This window comes from Triticum urartu, chromosome 4 (genome assembly GCF_003073215.2).
Source record: "Triticum urartu cultivar G1812 chromosome 4, Tu2.1, whole genome shotgun sequence".
NCBI lineage: Eukaryota > Viridiplantae > Streptophyta > Magnoliopsida > Poales > Poaceae > Triticum > Triticum urartu.
The window spans coordinates 234155705-234162642 of record NC_053025.1 but is presented as its reverse complement, the minus strand read 5'-3'; positions in this window follow the sequence as shown (position 1 = coordinate 234162642).

Here is a 6938-nt window from a genome sequence, read left to right as displayed (position 1 = left end):
CCACCAGCTACATCTTCGCATGCAGGGAAGTGCCTGACAGTCTGGACCCACCTGGTCGAAGCGTACGTAGCATTGTCATTCTAGTCGCGAACGTGTACGTACATACTAGTCGACCGGTCTGTCTGCAGGCTACAGCGATGAACCGTGCCTGTGTAAGGAAGAGCGCGTGTCGTAGTAGAGGCACGCACGTAGCATGTCACACAGTCCTGTTAATATCGTGTACACATACGTACAGCGGCCAGGGTGCAAGATAGTAAATACGGTCAGGTACGTACATACGGGCGGGGTCTCGAACGCCTACTTGCACATACATACGGCCAGGTCTCGGGTGCATGGCTGAGTCGGAATAGAGAAACTATTCGCACATACGTACGGCATGGAATATCTTGGCGTGTGCATCCTCGATCTTGGCGTGGAAGGCCTCGACCTGGTCCATGTCGAAATCGATGGCACAGACGTCGGCTCGAGCGCTCTCGGCGTTTGCAACCGCCATCGCAGCAGCAGCTGCAGCCGTCTCGGCTGCTGCAGCCGCCATGTTGGCTGCCGCAGACGCCCTCTTGGTGGAAGCGGCCATGCTCAATGTGGATGCGGCGGCACTCTCGATGTGGGCGACCGCGCTCTCGGCACAGGCGGCAGCTCTCGGGGGGACACGACCATCGTATGGGCCTTCACAAAGCATTTCCACGTCGTCATCTTTGCAAGAAGGGGGTGCGGGAATGGGGATTGGGATTCGTGGATTCGCGGGTTGCCGGCACTGGAGTAGACGAGTCGGGAAATCTTAAGGAGGGAGGCTTAAATAGACCCATATATTTTCATTGCAAACGGTTCCTAGAAAACAATTGTGTGTAATGTTGTAGATATTTTTTATTAGCTGTGAAAGACGAATTTGGAGTAAAGTGGCAACGGATGGTGCTTTAAATGTACGAGAAATTTTGTAGTACAAATACAAATGTCACGTCAAATTTTGGAAAATTTCAGGGGTCATTTGACCTTTTAAGACATTTAACTGATTTCTAGCCATTTAATGACCATAATTGAAATTTGAACTACATGTATATGCAACAGCTAACCATAATAGTTTGAAAACTCATATTTTGTGTACTTGTGTGTGATTTAATTCCATGTGCAGTAAATTTGAAGGAATTTTCAAACATATTGTCCAAACTTTATGGCATTTTAATTCCAAAAAAATAAAAAATGATCAGAAAAACATGAAACCTTGCTTGATGTAATGTCGTGCCACCAAGATGATGTGGTAAAAAAATTGGCATGTGTGACGAAAGTTTGGACACATACCCCTCAGAAACCGGAGCAACTCACTAGAAGGCTCGTGGTTCCGAGAGGGAACAATGCATGTTTGATGACGATCAGGAGATAGCTTCCTCTTACGGCCTTCTAAATTTATTCTATGTTTAATGTGCACTACTACAACTGTATTTTGAAATTTTCGAAATTCTAGCGGTCATTTGACCTTTTAAAGACATTTAAATGATTTTCTAGCCATTTAATGACCGTAATTCAAATTAGAACTACATCCAATGCCTAACCATAACGTTTTGAAAAATCATATTTGTGTACTTGTGTGCGAGTTAATTCCATGTGCAGTAAATTAGAATGAATTTCCAAACATATTGGTCTCATGACATGGACACATGCATACGTATGCATGGAGTGCCATGGCATTTTAATTACAAAAAATTGAAAAATGATCAGAAAAAAAATGAAACCTTGCTTGATGTGATGTCATGCCACCAAGATGATGTGGTAAAAAAATTGGCATGTGTGATGAAAGTTTGGACACACACCCGTCACAAACCGGAGCAACTCACTAGAAGGCTCGTGGTTCCGAGAGGGAACAATGCATGTTTGATGACGAACATGAGATAGCTTCCTCTTATGGCCTTCAAAATTTATTCCACGTTTAACATGCACTACTACAACTGTACTGTGAAAATTTGGAAAATTCTAAAGGTCATTTGACCATTTAAACACATTTAAGTGATTTTCTAGCCATTTAATGACTGTAATTCAAATTTGAACTACATCTACATGCAACACCTAACCATAACGGTTTGAAAAATCATATTTGTGTACTTGTGTGCGAGTTAATGCCATGTGCAGTAAATTAGAAGGAATTTTCAAACATATTGGTCTCACGGCATGGGCACATGCATGAAGTGCCATGGCATTTTAATTCCAAAAAATTATAAATGATCAGAAAAAACTGAAACCTTGCTTGATGTAATTTCATGCCACCAAGATGATGTGGTAAAAAAATTGTACTGTTTAACGAAAGTTTGGACACAAACCGGAGCAACTCATTAGAAGGTTTGTGGTTTCGAGAGGGAACAATGCATGTTTGATAACGAACGGGAGATAGCTTCCTCTTACGGCCTTCAATTTTTTTTCTATGTTTAACATGCACTAATACAACAGTCATGTGAAAATTTGGAAAATTTCAGGGGTCACTTGACCTATTAAAGATATTTAAGTGATTTTCTAGCCATTTAATGACCGTAATTCAGATTTGAACTACATCTACATGCAACGCTTAACCATAATGGTTTGAAAAAACATATTTTTGTGTACTTTTGTGCGAGTTAAAAAATCATGAGATGATGTAAATATCTGGTGTTCAAAAAAGAAAATGTAAAGATCTGGCAAGAAAACCAGCCCCCACACGATTGGCACTCTATCTCGCAGCTTGAGGTTTGGTAGGTGAGTGGCAGGGATCCTTAATCAAACACGGTTCTGTATTGGAAAGCGTCGACTATTATGTACACACATGGATTTTGCTGCTGGAATCATGTGTAATTCAAACTACAGTACTCGTAAATTCCGGCGACCGGCGTGTGTACTGTCCCCGTCGATCTAGATTCCGGCCGCCAACAAAATACTACCTTGCTAACGTCGACCCGCCTGCATTCTCATCTACATCCTCCCATCGCTCGCCCTCTCTATCTCTCTCTCAAATCTCTACCATGGCGCCGCCGGTCTGCCCATGTGTGGATGAGGAGTCACCGCCCCCCGAGGACGCTCACTCGAATAGCAGCGACGAGGAACCCTACGCGCCGCCGGACGAGGTTGCGCCGGACCCCCTGTCGGTGGGAACGACACCTATGGGATCACTGGGACCCCTTCTATGGTGGGCGGGCGCGGAGTTGTGCAAAGAGCGGGTCTAGTAGCCAACACGAGGATCCTTTACCCAGGTTCGGGCCGCAAGGATTCGTAATACCCTATTCCTGCTTAGGTGTATATTTGAGTGCTCTTGAACTAGCTACGGTGCGTGCGTACTCCAAAAGGTCCGAATCCAAAAGATCCAAATCCTTCTCCAGTACGCCTCGGGCCTCCTTTTATAATCAAAAAGGGGTCGCCACAGTGGCACACAGGAGGTGCAAAGGTCAACAGTGTACAAGCTTATCGCCTGTCATTACGGGACAAGGCACATTAAATGCGCTCCTTAGGTCTCCCACTGCTTTATTGGGGATGGTAATGAGGCCCGTCCCATCCGTCGTCGTTCCGTCTCGCTCCGACGCGCATCCGGGCCAACGAGGCATGCAGCGCCATAAGCTGGCAGGCTGGCGAGATGGCGTGGTGGTAGGGTATTCAAGAAGATTTGCATGCCACCACGTAGGTGCTTGCTGAGTTGGCCTGGAGGCCTCGCATCGCCACTCAGGTGCCTGCCCAGCTGGTTGGGCTAGCAGCTGCATGGGAATGGCGGCGGGGTCTTGGCAAATGTCGGCCTGGCTGTGGCCCGCAGGTGTCCTCGACAAGGGCCTTGTCGGGGCCCCAGCAAGGGTCTTGCCGTGGCATCGCGGTCGTCCCTGGAAAGGATCTTGCCGGGGTCTCGTGGATTTCCTCGGCATGGATCTTGCTGAGGATCGTCGTCTTCTGGTCCTCATCTGACCTTGTGTTCTTATCATCTACTCGAAGATCTGCATGCCAACACGGAGGTGCCTCCTGAGCCTTCGTTCCAATGTGGTTGATGGTGTTGGAACCCTTGGGCTCAAGGGTGGCGCGCTCTGTTGGCATTGGGCAAGTTTCCCCGGCGAGGCTCTTGCAAGGGCTGCGGAGGCCACCCCGGCAAGGGCCTTGTCGGGGGAGTCCACCTCGCCCTCTTCTCTTCATGTCTCCAGTCTTGGCGTTGTTCTGGTTGTCTTGTGCTTCTGCTCCCTCTGCCCTGCTAGGTATGGCCGTAGGCACAGCTCTAACTGTCCGCGCAGAAGTAAAGGGGTACAAAAGAGAGCCCCTAAATTTGTGCACCGATAGGAGCCCCCAGGCCTGGGCTATACATAAGCGCGACACGTTTTTGGGCTAGGCCCAAAAACGGTGCGTGGGCATCCGGGGCCAAGCTTTACTGCTGTGACTTCTTCGCCCGTCGCACTTCCCCACGACCCGCGTTGAATGCGTGACGTGGGGGTCGTGCGCGGACTGACCGTGGCATGCTTGCGTCATCTGTGGTGAACAATAAAGAGGAGGCTTGCGTGTCCTCTCGAAACGGCAGAGCCGCCACTCATTCACTCTCCCCGCCTTGGAAACGTCGTTCCATGTTTCCCACTATGTCTGCTCCTTATGGCACGTACGCCGCATGCACGGCGCGGGGTAGGTGACAGATGCATGGAATACGGGAAGGCGTGTGGGGGTCGATAATCATGTGCCTAGGATTGGGCAGGGAGGGCGGCCGATGGCTTCGCCTGCTTCCACTTTAATGAGCCGGATTCGAGCGGGCTCTTCAGGGGCGCAGAGCTAGTCTTTTGGCCTCCCCTCCCCAACTATAAAAAGGTAACTCAGAGGTAGGAGGAAGAGCATCTCCCTGCATCCCCCCTTCGTCTCCATCTCCATTCACAGGCATGGCGAGGGGACGTGACCGCGGCCGTTCTCCTACGGAGGCGACCAGGTCCTCCCCCCGCCAGAGGGCTGCGACAGTCAAGGAAGAACTAGATGCCCAGGGTGACCGCCATGCTCGAGGTGGGGCCGCCGGATGGGGCCGTGGTCGGCGAGGAGGTCAAGGCAGACGCAGCCGTGGAAGGGGGGGCGCCTACATCGTCTGCGTCTCCGTTGCCATCTCCTCCGCCAACTCCTCCTGCTCCGCCGAGTGGCCACGTCAGGGACTTGACGCTCGAGTTCATCTTGCAGCTACATGGGCCGCTGCGCCGCCGCCTTCGTCTTCCCTGGTCGTTCGCGAGGGTGCTGGAGATCGACCAGCCACCGCGGCTGAGGCTTCACATGAAGGGGTGTGCCATGGTGACATGTGGGTGAACACAGGGTTCCCCGCCCCTCAAGCAATGCTCCTTTGCCGGGGCTAGAAGAGCTTTGCATGTGTGCATTGCTTAATGGATGGGCACGTCCTCTCCTTCAAGCTAGCGGAGAGTGATTTGCTCTCCGTCAAGGTCTTCGGGCGCTCGGGACACAGGCTAGGGTGCTGTGCAGAGAGCTCGACTGATGGCGAAAGGTCCTCTTCGGGCGAGAGTGGCGAGGAGTACAATGACAGCAAAGACGAGGGTAGTGGGGACGGGTCTGACTAGGCGTAAGGCACACCGTTCCTGGGCGATGCCGGCAGCACCATCATATGCACAGCCAGCTCCTTGAACTTCTCAGGGTCATCGCCTTGGGCGGCTATCGTTGGAGGGACGGGGAAGACGAAGAAAGCGGGTGGTGGGCCGTCAAGTCGGAGTACGATGGCCTCGACGCCTTCGTCGCGTATTGCCGGACTGCTGCCTCATCTTCAGGCTCTTCCTCCAGCGCTGTCATCACCGGCCTCCTTTTGGACGATTGCCGCTATGTTCTTTTGGCGTCTTCTGCTGCTCGTACCTCGCCTAGGCACTCCTTTTGCCCTTCTGAGTTCTTTTTCTATTTCCTGAGGAGAGGGACAAGAATGGGATCATGGGCATCTTAACTCTTTTTAGTTTTCAAGCCTACGGGCCTTTGTAAGATTTAAATCTGGTAACCCCCTTGCTGATGTATCCATTCCGTACGAATTGTACTTGTCAGCAACATATTAATGAAGAGAAGGGTGTTTTTTGGGTTTTGTTTGTGTGTGGGTGAGGGCCACACCAAGGAACGAGTCCTAGTTATCTTAAGATAAACACTGTACCCCAACAATAGGCCTTGTCGTCTTTCTGCTATATAGCTCGACTAGACTCACGCCCTTGGCGAACGTAGGGGCTGAGTAGGATTAGGCCCTCCGCTCGTCCCCTTCCCATTGCACTATAACCAAGTTCCGGTCCAATGCAAGGTTTCCGGACACGGGATAGAGGGAGCAAGATGGTATGAGAGCGAGCGAAGTCTGGTACGTTCAATTTTCATACGGAGGCACAGAGTGGGGCAGAAAGACTTATCTGATGTCGCAGCCAACGGCAACCTTGGCTTGCCATGATCGGATCCTTAGGCTTGCAGCCCCCGGCAACCTTGGCTCGTCGGGGTCGGGGCGCCGACCTGTTCTCTTTCTCCCAAACAGCTCAGCAGAAGTGTCCATGCACCCTGCGAACCAAAAAGGACAGGAAGGAACAGAAAGACACTCACTCGACCTCTATGCTAAGGGTTAGTCGCCGCCAAGCACTATCAACCCAAACAGAGAGAGAGAGAGACTCAACCTAGCATGCATGCTAAAACTTAGGGCGCCAGCGCTTCATTTATTTATGCTTAGGGTCTGCGCCTGGATTTTTACCAAGGGTTACATGCCTTGCAGGCAAGGCTTGCACAAAAGGTGGTTTGCCGGGGGCCCCGGTAACTGCGCCTTATGGGTAAAACTTGCGAAGATGTTCGATGTTCCAGGAGTTGCTCACTGTAATACCATCTTCGGTCTCCAGGCTGACTGCGCCGGACCTGGTGACTCGTATTACCCGATAAGGGCCTTCCCACTTCGGCGTCAACTTGTTGGAATTCTTGGCCGACTGAATGTGCCGAAGAACAAGGTCGCCTTCCTCAATGCTTCGGGC